The sequence below is a fragment of the Salmo salar genome, chromosome 05, assembly GCF_965601325.2.
Source record: "Salmo salar chromosome 05, fSalSal1, whole genome shotgun sequence".
Taxonomy (NCBI): Eukaryota; Metazoa; Chordata; class Actinopteri; order Salmoniformes; family Salmonidae; genus Salmo; species Salmo salar.
The window spans coordinates 73,757,230-73,776,672 of NC_138295.1; the positions used below are offsets into that span (position 1 = coordinate 73,757,230).

At 42.6% G+C, this 19,443-nt stretch overlaps 1 long non-coding RNA gene across 1 annotated transcript; it reads left to right on the top strand.

Moving 5' to 3' along the window:
* Nucleotides 1-42: 42 nt before the first annotated feature.
* On the top strand, nucleotides 43-3,902 carry LOC106605842 (uncharacterized). The gene is made up of 3 exons (XR_001328949.3): nucleotides 43-1,217; nucleotides 2,205-2,308; nucleotides 3,632-3,902. It is a non-coding gene; the product is annotated as an uncharacterized LOC106605842 (long non-coding RNA).
* Nucleotides 3,903-19,443: the final 15,541 nt, after the last annotated feature.

Sequence of the window (19,443 nt, forward strand, 5' to 3'; positions counted from 1 at the left end):
CTGTCTGAGAGAACGTTAGAGGAGAGTGTAGGCTGGTTGGGAGTTGTGCGCCTGCCCATTCTCTCAAAATGTCGGCGCCTTCAGAAGACACGTTTTCGAGTTGAGCAAGACGATTATGAGATGGAGTTACATCTGGATGCCACTGGGCCGCTAGCAAAGCCAGGAGGAGAAAAATATTGGGACAGGGTCACGGAAGGAGGAATGGAGGAGGAAAAAGAGGAAGAAGAGGTCGAAGAGAATGAAGAAAGCAGAGGCTGAATTGGAATTTGATGAAGATGAAGATGGTGTGTAGAACAAGTCTGGGGTCAAGTACAAACAGGGTGCGCTGTCCACCAGACCGAGTTCTGGAAGTGAACTGGAAGTGAATGAGGGAGATTTAAGTGAGGTGGAAGGTGTGGTGAGGATCTCGCAAGCTGAGCCTTGCATTGATGGACATGGTTATGATAAAGATGAGTTTTGCCCAGTGGGAGTTAGATTCTTGGAGAAAGTGGATCCAGGCCTTTTGCTGGACAAATCTTTTTGCTCGAACTGGTTCTGCAGAAGGTTATATCCACTAATACAGGACTATTAAAGGCCCAGTGCACTAATTTTGTGGACCAAAAAAAGTTACATTTGTATTTTTTATTCTGCAGCACCCCTACTTCCAGTGGTATGCCTGTGAGTAGTAGATCTGTGCCAGCACAGAGGAATAGGCCAAGGAGTGATATATGCTTCAGTAAGGTGGGCTTCTTAGAGTTCATAGCAATGGTTATCAACTGTACCTCAGAAATGGAATGTCAATCACAGAAAATAGATGTTGTGTTGGCAGCTGCAGTACTTGGTTGTACGAGATTTGACTTCTGAAGAGTTAGAGAGTGTGTTGAGAGGTGGTGTCCTGTCCTCCCAGACCGTTGGCATGGTGCAGGAGCAGATAGGGTCAAAGTAGTGGAATTGGGTAGTCAGAAGGGTGTATTATTATTTAATAAATTGGGTATATATCTTTGGGGTATCACAAAGTATAATGGATTTATACTATAGTCCAGTTGGGGGCATTAATGCAACATATTAGATGCCAACCGCCGTTAAACCCCTCCGAAGAAGATGAAGAAGAAGACATGCAGCACTGTCTCACAGGCTGCATGTCGCCCCCAAGACCAGAACCAATCGCATGCAGGGAACAATGAGTCATCAAAGCCACATTCAAACAGAGCCAGAAAGCTGAAGCCTAGAGAAAAAAGGTAATATAGCTAGCATCTTTCAAAATAAAGGCAACTTTATACTGATATATCACTTATATATCAGACTGGTTTGTTATAGATTAGCAATATGTTTGTTAGCTAGCTTGCTAGAAGGGCTGCTTAGCAAGCTCACTTAGCTAGGTAGTCTTGTTAGCTAGCTAGTAAGCTAGCTAGTTTTCTGTGTCCCGGTTGTTAGCTTGTATAACTGATATGTGTATAATTATAAGGGACACATCATGCTTTGTGGATAATATAAAAATGTACAGTGCTCCATTCCTGACAGGCTGATCAGATTAGCTTTCAGCCTCAGAGCTTGATAAGATTCAATAGCAGCCTCAGATGCTGATAAATCAGGATGCTGTCTTGTAGGCTGTTTCATGAACAATTCTCCTTGCAGGCATATTAGTAGTCAAGGTGCCTTATAGGCTGATGCATATGATCCAGTGGGTGAGCTTTACTCCTATCAGGCTGATCAGATTCAATAGCAACCTCAGAGACTCAGTCAGGATGTTGCCTTTAAGCCTTTAAATTGGTTTCATGAGAAAAAAATGTGTCTACAGTATCAATATGAATCAGGTCAAGAATGCTACCTGACCTTAATTGTAGTCATTCTTCAATCAATGATTGAGTGCACTACTTTGTTTCACAACATTTTTTGTCTTAAAGATGTGTGATGTTTGACAGTGACATGAAAGGAATAAAGACAAATCAGTTGTCCCACAGTCTGCAGTGTTACTTTTCTGGTTCCATGTGCTACAAGTAAGTTTAATGAAAGTATCTGACAGCCTCCTTTCAAAATTCAGTGTCACAATGATTAATTGACATATCTACATATGAACATGCTTGCCAGGCTGATTGGTTTACATAGGACTACGGGGATTGCAAGTTGGTAGCAATTGGAACAGTCATTTAGTCCAAAGAAAGGTAGGAATAACAAGAAAAAGTAAGAAGGGTCTAAAATAACAGAAAAGTAATTTTCTCTCTCAGGCAGTACATCATTGGCTAATAAGACAAGATGGAGGAAATCTAGTGATTCATCAACAAGGAACGCTGTGATAAGAGGAATGGTGTCTCTGAAGCATTGCAGTACAGTAAGTTACGCATCTGATATTGTGTAACATAATATTGTTTCAACTTAATGGTGCACTCCTTAGTCCTAATGGAAACATAAAAGGTAGCCCTGCCTCATAATGCTGAAGAATGACGTAGGAGAAATGTTTACTCTCTCAAATTCATAGTCATAGTACCCTCTCATGACCATGCTGAACTCGCGAGCTTCCACTCTGGTTCACTTGTGGATTCAAACTGTAGGCAGAACAGTGGAAGCTCTGGAGATTTCAGGATGGTCTCACGAGGATATAGACCCCCCACAATATTTCAGTTTTAAAGCAAGTTTGCTGCACATCTACACATTTTGCCATGGGGCAGAGAGAAAGGTTTTGCAATTTATAACTAATTCCCTGCAATTCTACTCATTTTGCTATGGGGCAGAGAGGAACATTTGCGGTTTACAGCTAATTTCCTGCAATTCTATACAATTTTCCATAGGGTGGAGAGAAATGTCTTGCAGTTTTTTTATTTGAAATCAATGGAGGCCCCCTGGCTGGTAATGCGACCATGTTAACAAGTTTAGATAGCTGGCCGCTAAACTAACTTAGCAATCAAAAAAATGTTAGCTGACATGGGCTATTGACTGAATATCAGTGACTGACATAATGAGAAAAACGGCTGATGAACAAACAAATGTTGAAATTGCACGTTGTGTATTCTACTATTCTAACTCGCAACAGTAAATTGAGATCAGAGGCAGTAGGGATGACCAGGGATGTTCTCTTGATAAGTGCGTGAATTGGACCATTTTCCTGTTCTGCTAAGCATTCAAAATGTAACGAGTACTTTTAGGTGTCAGGGAAAATGTATGGAGTAAAAAGTCCCATTATTTTATTTACGAATGTTGTGAAGTAAAAGTAAACATTTCATTTTGCGAAATATAACTAGCAACGTACATATACCCCCTCTGTATGACTGGAAGGCCCTGCAGGATCTGAGTCAGCCCCGACGGAGCTGAGTCAGCCTCGCATGTGCTGAGTCAGCCCCGCATGAACTGAGTCAGCCCCGCATGAACTGAGTCAGCCCCGCATGAGCTGAGTCAGCCCCGCATGAACTGAGTCAGCCCCGCATGAACTGAGTCAGCCCCGCATGAGCTGAGTCAGCCCCGCATGAGCTGAGTCAGCCCCGCATGAGCTGAGTCAGCCCCTCATGAGCTGAGTCAGCCCCGCATGAACTGAGTCAGCCCCGCATGAGCTGAGTCAGCCCCGCATGAGCTGAGTCAGCCCCGCATGAGCTGAGTCACGGCAAGTTGCCCTCCTATCCCCTAACACCACTTACTGTATGTCTGTTGTGCTTCTCTCCAGGATTATGTCCCAAACCCAGACCACCCTGCGGACTTCCTGCCTTAGCTGTGAGGACATGAGTTCTCTCACCAAGACTACAAAGGATTCCCCCTGTTTACATTTGCCTCCTGGTGAAATGGGTTACACTTTAACTCTTATTTAAGCACTGCTGTTTGTTGTTTTGCTATTATATTCCAACACACAGGTTCTCCTCCCGGTGTGTGTTCTGATAGAAGCACTGTGGAGGCAATGTTCAAATTAGACCTGTGACAATAAATGCGCTGTTGAAAAAGATGGCTTGTCTCGTCTTACTTTGTTCATTATTAAGGGCACAACAGACCAACACTAACGTCGACATTGCACAGCCGCAGACCACAGAATATTGTGATTTTTCTAAATGTTGAAAGGCCACCGTTCGTCGACACCCAGCAGGTGATCTAGTGCGCACGGCTGACGTTTGTGTTGGTCTGTTTTTATCATTTACACACTTGAGTCTTACCAGTTACAGTTAGGGGTGTTCTACATTATGTCCTTCAGTGGTGACTTCATATGCAGTACACAGAGCTCCAAAAGTATTGGGACAGTGACAGAATCTTTGTTGTTTGGCTCCGTACTCCAGCACTTTTGGATTTGAAATGATACAGCTTTAATTTGAGGGTATTTTCATTCATATCAGGTGAACCGTTTAGAAATTACAGAACTTTTTGCACATATTCCCCCCATTTTAGGGGACCAAAAGTATTGGGACAAATGCATTCAGAAAATACTCAGATCTCTTGACCTTTTCCACATTTTGTTAAGTTACAGCCTTATCTATAATGGATTAAATATTTTTTCCCTCATCATTCTACACACATTCCCCGTAATGACAAAGCGAAAACTGTTTATTTTTTATTTTTGCTAATTATAAAACATAAATATTTTATTTCCGGAAGTATTCAGACCCTTTGCTATGAGACTCAAAATTGAGCTCAGGTGCCTCCTGTTTCCTTTGATCACCCTTGAGATGTTTTTAAAACTATATTGGAGTCCATCTGTGGACATGGTTTGGAAAGGAACGCACCTGTCTATATAAGGTCCTAAGCCATGAGGTCGAAAGAATTGTCCATTGAGCTCCGAGACAGGATTGTGTCAAGGCACAGATCTGGGGAAGGGTACCAAAAACGTAATGTAGCATTGAAGGTCCCCAAGAACACAGTCGCCTCCATCATTCTTAAATGGAAGAAGTTTGGAACCACCAAGACTCTTCCTAGATCTGGCCGCCTGGCCAAATTGAGCAATCGGGGGAGAAGAGTCTTGGTTAGGAAGATGACCAAGTACCCGATGGTCACTCTGACAGAGCTCCAGAGTTCCTCTGGGGAGATGGGAGAACCTTCCAGAAGAACAACCATATATGAAGCACTCCACCGATCAGGCCTTTAAGGTAGAGTGGCCAGACAGAAGCCACTGCTCAGTAAAAGGCACGTGACAGCCCACTTGGAGTTTGCCAAAAGGCACCTAAAGGACTCTCAGACCTTGAGAAAAAAGATTCTCTGGTCTGATGAAACCAAGAATGAAGTCTTTGTCCTGAATGCCAAGCTTCATGTCTGGAGGAAACCTCGCACCATCCCTACGGTGAAGAATGGTGGCGGCAGCATCACGCTGTCGGGATGTTTTTCAGTGGCAGTGACTGGGAGACACAGAGAAATCCTTGATCAAAACCTGCTCTAGAGCGCTCGGGACCACAGACAGGAGCAAAGGTTCACCTTCCAACAGGACAATGAACCTAAGCACACAGCCAAGACAACGCAGGAGTGGCTTCAGGAACAAGTGTCTGAATGTCCTTGAGTGGCCCAGCCAAAGCCCGGACTTGAACCAGATCGAACATCTCTGGAAAGACCTGAATGTAGCTGTGCAGCGACGCTCCCCATCCAACCTGACAGAACTTGAGAGGATCTGCAGAGAAGAATGGGAGAAACTCCCCAAATACAGGTGTGCCAAGCTTGTAGCGTCATACCCAAGAAGACTCAAGGCTGTAATCGCTGCCAAAGGTGCTTCAACAAAGTACTCAGTAAAGGGTCTGAATACTTATTTAAATGTGACATTTCAGTTTTGTGTTTTTCTAAGTTAGCAAAAATGTCTAAAAACTAGTTTTTGCTTTGTCATTGTTATTGCTTTGTCATTATTATTGTGTGTAGATTTTTTAATCCATTTTAGAATAAGACTGTAATGTAACAAAATGTGGAAAAGTCAAGGGGTCCAAATGCACTGCATGAGCGCGTGTATTAAAGTAGTAAAAGGTTTAGTATTTGTTCCCATATTCCTAGCACGCAGTGATTACATCAGGCGTGTGATAATACAAACTTGTTGGATGCATTTGCTGTTTGTTTAGTTGTGTTTCAGATTATTTTGTGCCCAATAGAAATTAATGCTAAATAATGTATTGTGACATTTTGGAGTCACTTTTATTGTAAAGAAGAACAGAATGTTTCTAAACCTTTCTACATTAATGTGGACGCTATCATGACTATCTAAAGTCCTGAATGAATCGTGAATAATGATGATTGAGCGTTACAGATGCACAAATATCATACCCCACAAGACATGCTAACCCTACATTTTCTGGGTGGTATAATAATTATGCCTTTGTAACTTTCTCACTCATTATTATTCAGGACTGTCCGTAGAAAAATTGCCCACGATACAGATGGCTATATATGTCCTCTAGTAAAGGCCCAGGACTAGTAAAGGCCCAGAACTAATAAAAGCCAAGGAGTAGTAAAGGCAGGACTAGTAAAGCCCCAGGACTAGTAAAGGCCCAGGACTAGTAAAGGCAGGACTAGTAAAGGCCCACAACTAGTAAAGGCCCAAGACTAGTAAAGGCAGGACTAGTAAAGGCCCACGACTAGTAAAGGCAGGAGTAGTAAAGTCAGGACTAGTAAAGGCCCAGGACTAGTAAAGGCCCAGGACTAGTAAAGGCCCAGGACTAGTAAAGGCAGGACAAGTAAAGGCCCACGACTAGTAAAGGCAGGACTAGTAAAGGCCCAGGACTAGTAAAGGCAGGACTAGTAAAGGCCCAGGACTAGTAAAGACAGGACTAGTAACAGCCCAGGACTAATAAAAGCCAAGGAGTAGTAAAGGCAGGACTAGTAAAGGCCCAGGACTAGTAAAGGCAGGACTAGTAAAGGCCCACGACTAGTAAAGGCCCACGACTAGTAAAGTCAGGACTAGTAAAGGCCCACGACTAGTAAAGGCAGGACTAGTAAAGGCCCAGGACTAGTAAAGGCAGGACTAGTAAAGGCCCAGGACTAGTAAAGACAGGACTAGTAACAGCCCAGGACTAATAAAAGCCAAGGAGTAGTAAAGGCAGGACTAGTAAAGGCCCAGGACTAGTAAAAGCAGGACTAGTAAAGGCCCACGACTAGTAAAGGCCCACGACTAGTAAAGTCAGGACTAGTAAAGGCCCACGACTAGTAAAGGCAGGACTAGTAAAGGCCCAGGAGTAGTAAAGTCAGGACTAGTAAAGGCCCAGGACTAGTAAAGGCCCAGGACTAGTAAAGGCAGGACTAGTAAAGGCAGGACTAGTAAAGGCCCTCGACTAGTAAAGGCAGGACTAGTAAAGGCCCAGGACTAGTAAAGGCAGGACTAGTAAAGGCCCAGGACTAGTAAAGACAGGACTAGTAAAGGCCCAGGACTAGTAAAGACAGGACTAGTAAAGGCCCAGGACTAGTAAAGGCAGGACTAGTAAAGGCCCAGGACAAGTAAAGGCCCAGGACTAGTAAAGGCCCAGGACAAGTAAAGGCCCAGGACTAGTAAAGGCCCAGGACTAGTAAAGGTAGGACTAGTAAAGAACCACGTCTAGTAAAGGCAGGACTAGTAAAGGCCCAGGACTAGTAAAGGCCCAGGACTAGTAAAGGCAGGACTAGTAAAGTACCTAGGACTAGTAAAGGCCCAGGACTATTAAAGGTAGGACTGTTAGAGGCCCAGGACTAATAAAGGTCCAGGACGAGTAATGTAAGGACTATTAGAGGCCCAGGACTAATAAAGGCCCAGGACTAGTAAAGTAAGGACTATTAGAGGCCCAGGACTAATAATGCCAAGGACTAGTAAAGGCAGGACTATTAGAGGCCCAGGACTAATAAAATCCAAGGACTAGTAAAGGCAGGACTATTAGAGGTCCAGGACTAATAAAGGCCCAGGACGAGTAAAGGCCCAGTGCAATACTTTTGTGGAAAATGTTTTTCTTATTCTGAATTCTCATCGGGTGATGCAGTACCCTCAGCACCCCTACTTCCTGCAGCTATGCTGCTATAGTCCATAGATATTTAGTGCATGATAATCATGAATGAGATGAGGTCCTTTTAGGATCATCTGGTATGTAAGACTGATTACAATCTGACAGTATGGTTTATCTGTCACGCCCTAACCTGAGAGAGCCTTTTTATGTCTCTATTTAGGTTTGGTCAGGGTGTGATTTGGGTGGGCATTCTATGTCCGTGTTTCTATGTTTGGGATTTCTTTGTTTCAGCCGGGTATGGCTCTCAATCAGGAACAGATGTATATCGTTGTTGCTGATTGGGAGTCATACTTAGGCAGCCTGTTTTCCTTTGGGTTTTGTGGGTGGTTATTTTATGTTTAGTCATTTGTTACCTGACAGAACTGTTTGGCTGTTGTCTTTTGTTTAGTTCTAAAGTGTAAAGTTCTCATTTTCCATTAAATTTCATGATGAGCACTAACCACGCTGCGCCTTGGTCTACTCCATTCAACAGCCGTTACATTATCAAAACAAGTATAAAACTATTTACAAAGCAGAAATTAATTAGGGAATATTAAGTGAAACACAACATGTAGAATGCCGATAGAAATATTGTAAGAATGTACAACGTGGACTAACCATCTATTATTCAAGAGGGTGGCATCGTATATTATTCTATGCATTACATTTCTATCTGCAACATTCTGAAAGATGCTCTTAAAAGAGCATAACCCCTAGAGTAGACATTGAGCTTGTTCTAGAGGGCTGACTTGAGATGGACTTTTTATGGTTTCATCTGCAAAACACCTCAACTCCCAAACAACTGGGCATGACCTGATTAAGACATCTGAGCGGTGCCTATCTCAGAAGGACCTTCATCAACAAGCAGATTGACATGTTAGTCTTCCGGTTCAGGATCAGTCTTGGTTGCCATGGTATCCTTCTACTACATAAACATGCCGGCAATGAGTATGTACATTTGAAACTCTATTCCCACTACCAATGGCCAGGACTAACAGTGCACAATGCAGGGAATGTGTTATTTAAAGACACACACACACCCTTTCTTTATGTTATACTTTTGTTCCATGATATAAACAGGGAAATATATATATTTTTTAAGTGTCTTGTGATAAAAAGGGTTGGCAGAATTCCAAACTAACCGAACATGGTTTACATCTTAATCATCAGATTTCCTCATCAACATCATCCCTAAATCAACAATTGACTGGACTGGTTCAAATAAAATAAACCCAGTCTCTCTTTTAGGAAATGAAAACAAAATCTAATTTTGCAGGAGCTGTAAGTAGACTGGATTCCTGTAGGACTCCTTTAGATTTCCGGAACCCCAGGCTCAGTGAAGTAGAGGAGCTCTAGCTTTTGCTATGGAGTGACTGAAGGGACAAAATGCATACAGTTACACTCAGGCAGAGAGAGATGGGACATACAGGTCATACACAGCTAAACCTAAATAATACTACATTGTCTTTTCATTGTAGAACTTTAGTACCAAATATTGAGTGTATGTAAACTTCTGACCCACTGGGAATGTGATGAAATAAATAAAAGCTGAAAGACTCTAAAGAGGGATTAGGAATGACACAATATGCAAGAGTTTACTACGGCAGAGAGGAGGGATGTGGTTAATTGAGTCAACAGGAAACCATAAATGGCAGCATCATGATTTATGAGCCTCTGAGGCTGCTGTTGAATCTGATCAGCATGGCATGAATAGAGCTCACCCACTCATATCATATGTATGTATCAGCCTATAAGGCACTTGGACTGCTAATAAGCCTCCATTACTCATGAAACAGCCAACAAAGCAGCATCCTGATTTATCAGCCTCTGAAGCTGCTATTAAATCTGATAAAGCTCTGAGGCTGAAAGCTAATCTGATCAGCCTGTCAGGAATGGATCTCTGTACATTTTAATTTTATCCATAAAACATGAAGTGTCCTGCAGTTCTGGTTTTTCACACAAAATGCTGTTAGTTTTGTCCCAATGCAATGTGTAGATTTCGTGTGTAGACTGTGTCTTGCTTGGTGATATCCGTAACAGACATATAGCCTTAATATATATACAGTTGAAGTCGGAAGTTTACATACATTGAGGTTGGAGTCATTAAAACTCGTTTTTCAACCACTTCTTGTTAACCAACTACCTCTGGATGTATTTCAAGGCCTACCTTAAAACTCAGTGTCTCTTTGCTTGACATCATGGGAAAATCAAAAGAAATCAGCCAAGACCTAAAAAAAAAAATTGCAAACCTCCACAAGTCTGGTTTATCGTTGGGAGCAATTTCCAAACGCCTGAAGGTACCACGTTCATCTGTACAAACAATAGTACGCAAGTATAAACACCATGGGACCACGCAGCCATCATATCGCTCAGGAAGGAGACGCGTTCTGTCTCCTACAGATGAACGTACTTTGGTGCGAAAAGTGCAAATCAATCCCAGAACAGCAGCAAAGGACCTTGTGAAGATGCTGGAGGAAACAGGTACAAAAGTATCTATATCCACAGTAAAACGAGTCCTATATCGACATAACCTGAAAGGCCATTCAGCAAGGAAGAAGCCACTGCTCCAAAACCACCATAAAAAAGCCAGACTACGGTTTGCAACTGCACATGGGGACAAAGATCGTACTTTTTGGAGAAATGTCCTCTGGTCTGATGAAACAAAGATAGAACTGTTTAGCCATAATGACCATAGTTATGTTTGGAGGAAAAAGGGGGAGGCTTGCAAGCCGAAGAACACCATCCCAACCGTGAAGCATGAGGGTGGCAACATCATGTTGTGGGGGTGCTTTGCTGCAGGAGAAACTGGTGCACTTCACAAAATAGATGGCATCATGAAGTGGGAAAATGATGTGGATATATTGAAGTAACATCTCAAGACATGTCAGGAAGTTAAAGCTTGGTCGCAAATTGGTCTTCCAAATGGACAATGACCCCAAGCATACTTCCAAAGTTGTTGCAAAATGGCTTAAGGACAACAAAGTCAAGGTGTTGGAGTGGCCATCACAAAGCCCTGGCCTCAAACCTACAGAACTGAAAACGTGTGTGCGAGCAAGGAGGCCTACAACCCTGACTCAGTTACACCAGATCTGTCAGGAGGAATGGGCCAAAATTCACCTAACTGATAGTGGGAAGCTTGTGGAAGGCTACCCAAAACGTTTGACCCAAGTTAAACAATTTAAAGGCAACGCTACCAAATACTAATTGAGTGTATGTAAACTTCTGACCCACTGGGAATGTGATGAAAGAAATAAAATCTGAAATAAATCTCTCTCTACTATTATTCTGACATTTCACATTCTTAAAATAAAGTGGTGATCCTAACTGACCTAAGACAAGGAATTTCTACAATGATTAAATGTCAGGAATTGTGAAAAACTGAGTTTAAATGTATTTGGCTTAGGTGTATGTAAACTTCCGACTTCAACTGTACACCAAACATGTTTTCATATTTTTTTCTTTAATAAGCAATTGCTTTTTTTCTGGCCACTCATCCGTAAAGCCCAGCTCTGTGGAGTGTACAGCTTAAGGTGGTCCTATGGACAGATACTCCAATCTCCGCTGTGGAGCTTTGCAGCTCCTTCAGGCTTATCTTTGGTCTCTTTGTTGCCTCTCTGATTAATGCCCTCCTTGCCTGGTTCGTGAGTTTTGGTGGGCGGCCCTCTCTTGACAGGTTTGTTGTGGTGCCATGTTCTTTCCATTTTTTAATAATGGATTTAATGGTGCTCCGTGGGATGTTCAAAGTTTCGGATATTTTTTTATAATCCAACCCTGATCTGTACTTCTCCAGAACTTTGTCCCTGACCTGTTTGGAGAGCTCCTTGGTGCCCCTTGCCTAGTGGTGTTGCAGACTTTGGAGCCTTTCAGAACAAGTGTATATATAATGAGATCATGTGACAGAACATGTGACACTTAGATTGCACACAGGTGGACTTTATTTAACTAATTATGTGACTTCTGAAGATAATTGGTTTCACCAGATCTTATTTAGTAAAGGGAGTGAATACATATGCATGCACCCCTTTTCTGGTTTTTATTTTTTTGAATTTTGTTAAACAAGTAATTTTTTTCATTTCACTTCACGAATTTGGACAATTGTGTGCATGTCCATTACATGAAATCCAAATAAAAATACATTTAAATTACAGGTTGTAATGCAACAAAATAGGAAAAACGCCAAGGAGGATGAATACTTTTGCAAGGCACTGTACATGTACAAATGACCTCTAACCTGTACCTCCGTACACTGACTTGATACCTGTACCCCCAATACATAGCCTCGTTATTGTTATACTATTGTGTTACTTTTTATTTAAAACTACTAAAACTACTTTAGTTTATTTGGTAAATATTTTCTTAACTCTTCTTGAACTGCACTGTTGGTTAAGGGCTTGTAATGTAAATGTACAGCATTTCACGGTAAGGTCTACACTTGTGACAAATAAAGTTTGATTTGATGAGAAGAAGAGACTTGCTTGGGCCAATAAACACGAGCAATGGACATTAGACCTTGAAATCTGTCATTTTGGTCTGATGAGTCCAAATTTGAGATTTTTGGTTCCAACCGCTGTGTCTTTGTGAGACACAGAGTACGTGAACGGATGATCTCCGCATGTGTGGTTCCCACCCTGAAGCATGGAGGAGGAGGTGTGATGGGGTGGGGAGGTGCTTTGCTGGTGACACTGTCAGTGATTTATTTAGAATTCAAGGCACACTTAACCAGCATGGCTACCACAGATTTCTGCAGCGATACGCCATCCCGTCTTGTTTGCTCATAGTGGGACTATCATTTGTTTTTAACAGGACAATGACCCAAAACACACCTCCAGGTTGTGTAAGGGCTATCTGACCAAGAAGGAGAGTGTTGGAATGCTGCATCAGATGACCTGGCCTCCACAATCACCCAACCTCAACACAATTGAGATGGTTTGGGATGAGTTGGACCGCAGAGTGAAGGAAAAACAGCCAACAAATGCTCAGCATATGTGGGAACTCCTTCAAGACTGTTGGAAAAGCATTCCATGTGAAGCTGGTTGAGAGAATGCCAAGAGTGTGCAAAGCTGTCATCAAGTCAAAGGGAGGCTACTTAGAAGAATCTGAAATATAAAATATATTTTGATTTGTTTAACGCTTTTTTGTTTAACGCTAGTTTTGATGTCTTCACTATTATTCTACAATGTAAAACGTTGTAAAATAAAGAAAAACCCTTGAATGAGTAGGTGTGTCCAAACTTTTGAATGGTACTGTATGTTTTTGGAATGTTCGTTCAAATTGCCACATAGTTTTTATTTCAGCTGTTCAGAAATATGAGGCAGAGACAAATGCTAGCTATATTAACTTTTTTCCTCTAGGCATCAGCTTTCTGGCGCTGTTTCAATGTGGCTCGATGGTTCTTTGTTCCTTGCATGCGATTGGCTCTGGTGTTGGGCAGACTCATTGCCAGCATAAGAGGATAGCTGAAATCATCGAGAGGGCAATATTTTTGGAGGTTCTTGCATTGAAATGATATTGAATTGTGCTTATATCACGCTATACCACAATAAACAAAATTACGAGACTCCGAGATCATTGAGTGCTTTTGAAGTGACAGTGAGGTTGGTGCAAAATCTGTAGTCGATCTCAGCGAACAGAACAAAACAGAGGTACCAAGTAGTAGGCATAGTAAACAAAATATCAGATCAATAAAGGCATGACCTAATCTACTGAACAAAAATATAAACGCAACATGTAAGGTGTTAGTGCCATGTTTCATGAGCTGAAATAAAAGAGCTCCGAAATTTTCCATACGCACAAAAAGCTTACTTTCCTCAAATTTTGTTCACAAATTTGCTTACATCCCTGTTAGTGAGCATTTCTCCTTTGCCAAGATAATCCATCAACCTGGCAGGTGTGGCATATCAAGAAGCTGATTAAACAGCATTATCATTATACAGGTGCACCTTGTGTTGGGGACAATAAAAGGCCACTCTAAAATGTGCAGTTTTGAGTGCGCAATTGGCATGCTGACAGCAGGAATGTGCACCAGAGCTGTTGCCAGATAATTTAATGTTAATTTCTCTACCATGTTGTTTTTGAGAATTTGGCAGTACGTCCAACCGGCCTCACAACCGCAGACCACGTGTACCCACGTCAGCCCAGGCCCTCCACATCCGGCTTCTTCACCTGCGGCATTGTCTGAGACCAGCCACCCAGACAGCTGATGATACTGAGGAGAATTTCTGTTTCTAATAAAGCCCTTTTTTAGGGAAAAACGAATTCTGATTGGCTGGACATGGCTCCCCAGTGGTTGGGCCTGGCTCCAAAGTGGGTGAGCCTATGCCCTCCCAGGCCCACCCATGGCTGTGCCCCTGCACAGTCATGTGAAATTCATGGATTAGAGCCTTCAATTGACTGATTTCCTTATATGAACTGTAACTCAACTTTTCTGAACACTTGCAGCCTCATTGATGCTCTGTAGAACTTCCTGAGTAATCAATCATTCCATTCTCTCCAAAACTTTTTGTAAGATCCCCCTCAAATGCCAGTTGGACTAGTCAAACTTTCATTCAGTGTAGCATGCTTCTTCTCTGCTGGCTGAACACGTTTCTCTAAGTGAAAAATTAGTTCTCGCACTTAGCTTCCTAATTGACAATCCCACTAATAAGCCCTAGGATTTCATTTAGAATAATGTGTGATGTGTATGTGGTATTGTGGGGTATGGTGCTAAACACCTTGGCAAGTTCCTTGTCTTTTCAGAGAGTATGTTCCATCATAGACAGAAAAAAGTCCACTGCCCCCATCCGCTCTTGAGTCAATTGCGTTCAATGTCCCCCTCAGTGGTTGCTGGTTTGAAACAAGGAGCTCAATAAATGTCCACAATCGCCGACACTTACATGTGATTTCTTGCCAGCTGCCCATCATTAACAAGTGTTGACACCTGTGTACCCATACCCAAACTAGTTTTTCTTTCCACAGTGTATTTCAAATGCTCTTCGCGTTATGCATGCCAAGTGAATCCATTAGTATCCTGTTAGAATACCCAGATTTAGTATCCTGTTAGAATACCCAGATTTAGTATCCAGTTAGAATACCCAGATTTAGTATCCAGTTAGAATACCCAGATTTAGTATCCAGTTAGAATACCCAGATTTAGTATCCAGTTAGAATACCCAGATTTGGTGAAGGCCTTGTCTGCATTAACATTGGACCCAACACAGAACTTTCGACATGGGAGAATTTTTTTTTGCATCTGCAGTAACCAAGTATTCCAGACACTCTCTTCCTATTAACCAGTTGCTATTAAACAAATGTTTTTGGACAGAAAACATACAGCTAGGGTAGGATTCTAGGCTAACCTGGGCTGGCTCCTCTGTTCCAAGATCGTCAGGAGCAGTTGGAGGTGGATGGGGCTGTGGAGCCATTATCCTGGCGGAGTTTGTGAAAGAGGGGGAAGGCTCTGCACGCGGAGCTAGCTGGAGCTCGGCAGCATCATCGCTGATGGGCTTGGCGGCGGCCTCAGTGGTTTGATGCTGCTGCTGCTCATCGCTCTCCTTCGGCTTTGTTTGGATACTTTGGCGGAGCCCATGTTTGATATCCATCGTGGCAGTGGGAGATTAGCTGGTTCAAGCAAGCTAAATGGGCTAAGGCTAATAACACTAACACTTTTTACAGATAGCTAAGAATCTAACTAAACTATGTATTGGTGTAAGGCGTGAGGCAGAGTTGAGTGAAGCAGCTTCAATGGTAAACTTGTCCCCACCCTTATAAAACAAAATAAATATTACAGGAGGAGGCGCATGTTATTCACTTAGCCTACCACAGATGAGAAGCGTTTTTTCCGGTATGGTCTTGGCGGCATACAGCCTGGGGGACACGGCTGCCGGTTTGGCGCTGTTCAGGCCTTAAATGCCAGACGAGCCATCGGCTCTGAGTCGACGAATTTAGTGAATACTGTGGACCAGTGGCGCAACAATATTTTGGTTTTTTTTGCGCTTGACTGAAAGTGGGGGAAGACGTGCTCGGGAATGCGTGCGGATCGCGAGATTGAGAACAAACAGCCCCGGTGAATGGAAGCTCTGTGCTGCCCACCGCAGGCCCGAGAACAAAAGACTATGGCCACTGAGTTCGGACACAAAAGCACGGTCATGCAGAAATCATGAGACCAGCACAGTGGGTGGTAAAACAACAGTAAGAATGGCCTGCTCATTTTAATCTCGATCAACACTTTTTAATCTTCATTACCCACTAATTCCCTGTCTGGAACCTGACAAACTCTCCTGCCTAGACTACTGCATAATAATTAGTCTACTAAATATTTCTGTTCTTACCAATTCTGCTTTTATGTAGCATATTACTTTTTTATCCCTCACAAATGGCCAGTTTTTTATATTTTTTATTATGCTTAGCCGACCCACTACCTCTCTAAATTCAGAACTCCTCCTGCAGAACAAAGGGGAGAAGAACAGAGAGAAAAAGAGAAAACTCTGAGAGGACAGGACATACTGTAGTGGTAGTGACAGGTGTGCTGACCTGGAAGATGGATGGATGTCGGTAGGTACAGAACAGAGGGGCAGGCTGCGTACAGAGAGTGCCTGACCAGGGCTTGTTGGAGCTGGCCGGTGGTGCATTATGGAAGAGGGTAGGGTGAGGGTATGAAGTGAAGAATGTTCTTAATTAGAACAAACGAGGCCTGGACTCTGCCAGAGAGTGGAGGAACACAGTGAATGAAAGGACTAGACACTGTTCTCTCTGCTAGTAATGGATCTGTCAACAGCTACAGGTGTGTGTGTGTGTGTGTGTGTGTGTGTGTGTGTGTGTGTGTGTGTGTGTGTGTGTGTGTGTGTGTGTGTGTGTGTGTGTGTGTGTGTGTGTGTGTGTGTGTGTGTGTGTCACTTCTGAAGAACTTAATGCAGTGTGCTGAAAAACTTCTTACATTGGAGTCATTTAGCAGACGCTTAGCCAGAATGACTCACGGTCAGTGCATTCAAATATATTTAGTAGGGTAAAACAACCACATATCACAGTCATTGAGAGTACTCTTCTTCAAAATAGCCGTTATCAGCAGAATCAGTGCCAGGAAGATAAGACAAGTTCAGGTACGAGTGCAAGAAATATAAGGTTGGTGAAGAGTTCTGTTTTCAGTTGTTTTCAAAACTTGGGGAGGGATACTGCTGTTCGGTCTTTCTCTGTCTGCAACTGTGAGTCTTGAGCCAACTTCCTTTTCTGAAACAGGAAACTGTGAAATGAGAACAGGAACCAGTCACCAAGTGCAGCAGACAGATTCTCAGAAGTGTGATCATACAGTGAGAGCCAACCACTGTGACTTCCATTTGCATGCTCCATCCTGCACGAAACCCTAGATGTCATGCCTATGAAACCCTGCCCGTTCTCCAAGATGTCATGCCTATGAAACCCTGCCTGTTCTCCAAAACTCATGCCTACGAAACCCTGCCCGTTCTCCTAGACGTCATGCCTATGAAACCCTGCCCGTTCTCCAAGATGTCATGCCTATGAAACCCTGCCCGTTCTCCAAGACGTCATGCCTATGAAACCCTGCCCGTTCTCCAAGACGTCATGCCTATGAAACCCTGCCCGTTCTCCAAGACGTCATGCCTATGAAACCCTGCCCGTTCTCCAAGACGTCATGCCTATGAAACCCTGCCCGTTCTCCAAGATGTCATGCCTATGAAACCCTGCCCGTTCTCCAAGATGTCATGCCTATGAAACCCTGCCCGTTCTCCAAGACGTCATGCCTATGAAACCCTGCCCGTTCTCCAAGATGTCATGCCTATTAAACCCTGCCCATTCTCATAGACATCATGCCTATAAAACCCTGCCCATTCTCCTAGACATCATCTCTATGAAACCCTATGAAATCCTGCAGAAAAAACACTTTTAACTATCCACAAAAAATCTGAATGACATGCATTGCTTAAGTCTAGTTTGGAATGCGTTTGCTTTCAGTCCAAAAACAAGTAAATCCTGACAAATACAAAAGGAATTTGATCATTTGACAGGGACCCACAAGTTTGATTACGTGGGATTGACAGACATGACTTTTGCTTAGTCTATCACTGTCTCCCTCCCCTCTCTCACATCCTGTCTGTGGTCTCAGAGCTGTTTCCAGTGAAACCAATCAGCCAACATCTCTACTGGTCATGTTGCCAGGGAGGGGGAGAGAGGGGTGTGTGGGGTGTGTTACGTGCACTCAGACACACTCCATCTCCACCCTACTGATGTGGTCATGATATAAGGCACAAATTATTATTATTATTTTTAAATCAATAGACATTCTCACTGATCAGAAAGCTCTTCAAGACTACCAGTATGCAGAAACGGGTTACATTAGCAGAAATGCATTGAATTGATCCAACACTGCCACCCTGTGTTACAAAGTGGGCATTGCATTGAATTGATTTCTAGTAATGACAACTGCCATCATATGGAGATTACCTTCTATGGAACACTTAGAAGCTGCAGAATCAATGTCAGTCTATGCTGTGCACTGAGCCCAATCATAAAATGTATTAGATTGAATGAAATTTCTCAGTCCAAAAAATTTGCATTCCTAATGACCAACAACTATTCAATAGACCGACTATCACAGAAACATCATTGTAACTCAAACATGTCCAGCTGAACTAAGTGGTATATCAAAGTAAAAAGTACCCTGTCAAAATAGCGAGAATGAATGTTGAAAATACAACCCAATGTCTCTCATGGCAAAAAGTAGATGAGATTGACCACATCACTCTTGTAAGAAACATACTGTTGAAAATTCCAAACTGTGTGTATAATTCACTTACATACAGCTGACACAGTACTTACCCCAACAGACATAACACTAGGGGTCACTTCACGGTCCCCAAATCCAGAATGCCCTCAAGGTATTGCACAGTATCGTATCGAGCGATGGTTGCATGGAACTCACTTCCAACTCGGGTCACTCAGGCAAGCGGCAAAAATAGTTTTAAAAAAACAAAGTGAGGCAACACCTCATGGCCTCTGACCCTGTCTGACACAGATCATCAACTAGATTCAGCCACGGGCCAAATTACAAATCATTTGTAGACTGCAAATTGACCACAAGAAGCCCAAACAGACATAACACTGGACTAAAACATAAAAATGGCAAACCTTGCTTACATTCCTATATGATAAAATATATATCTCTATTATGTGTGGGAATACTTTGGATTACCAAAATTAAAATCACTTTGAGCTGATTTGCTAGTGTTTTTATTTTCTTTTATGTCCAACAATGAAAAATGACTTGGGGGTCCAAATAAAATCACCCGCGTGCCTGAATCGGCCCACCAGTTGGGGAACCCCGCAGTATGACCTAAAATCTTGTATGTACAGTTGAAGTCGGAAGATTACATACACTTAGGTTGGATTCATTAAAACTCGTTTTTCAACCACTCCACAAATTTCTTGTTAAAAAACTATAGTTTTGGCAAGTCAGTTAGGACATCTACTTTGTGCATGACACAAGTCATTTTTCCAAAAATTATTTACAGACAGATTATTTCACTTATAATTCACTGTATCACAATTCCAGTGGATCAGACGTTTACATGCACTGAGTTGACTGTGCCTT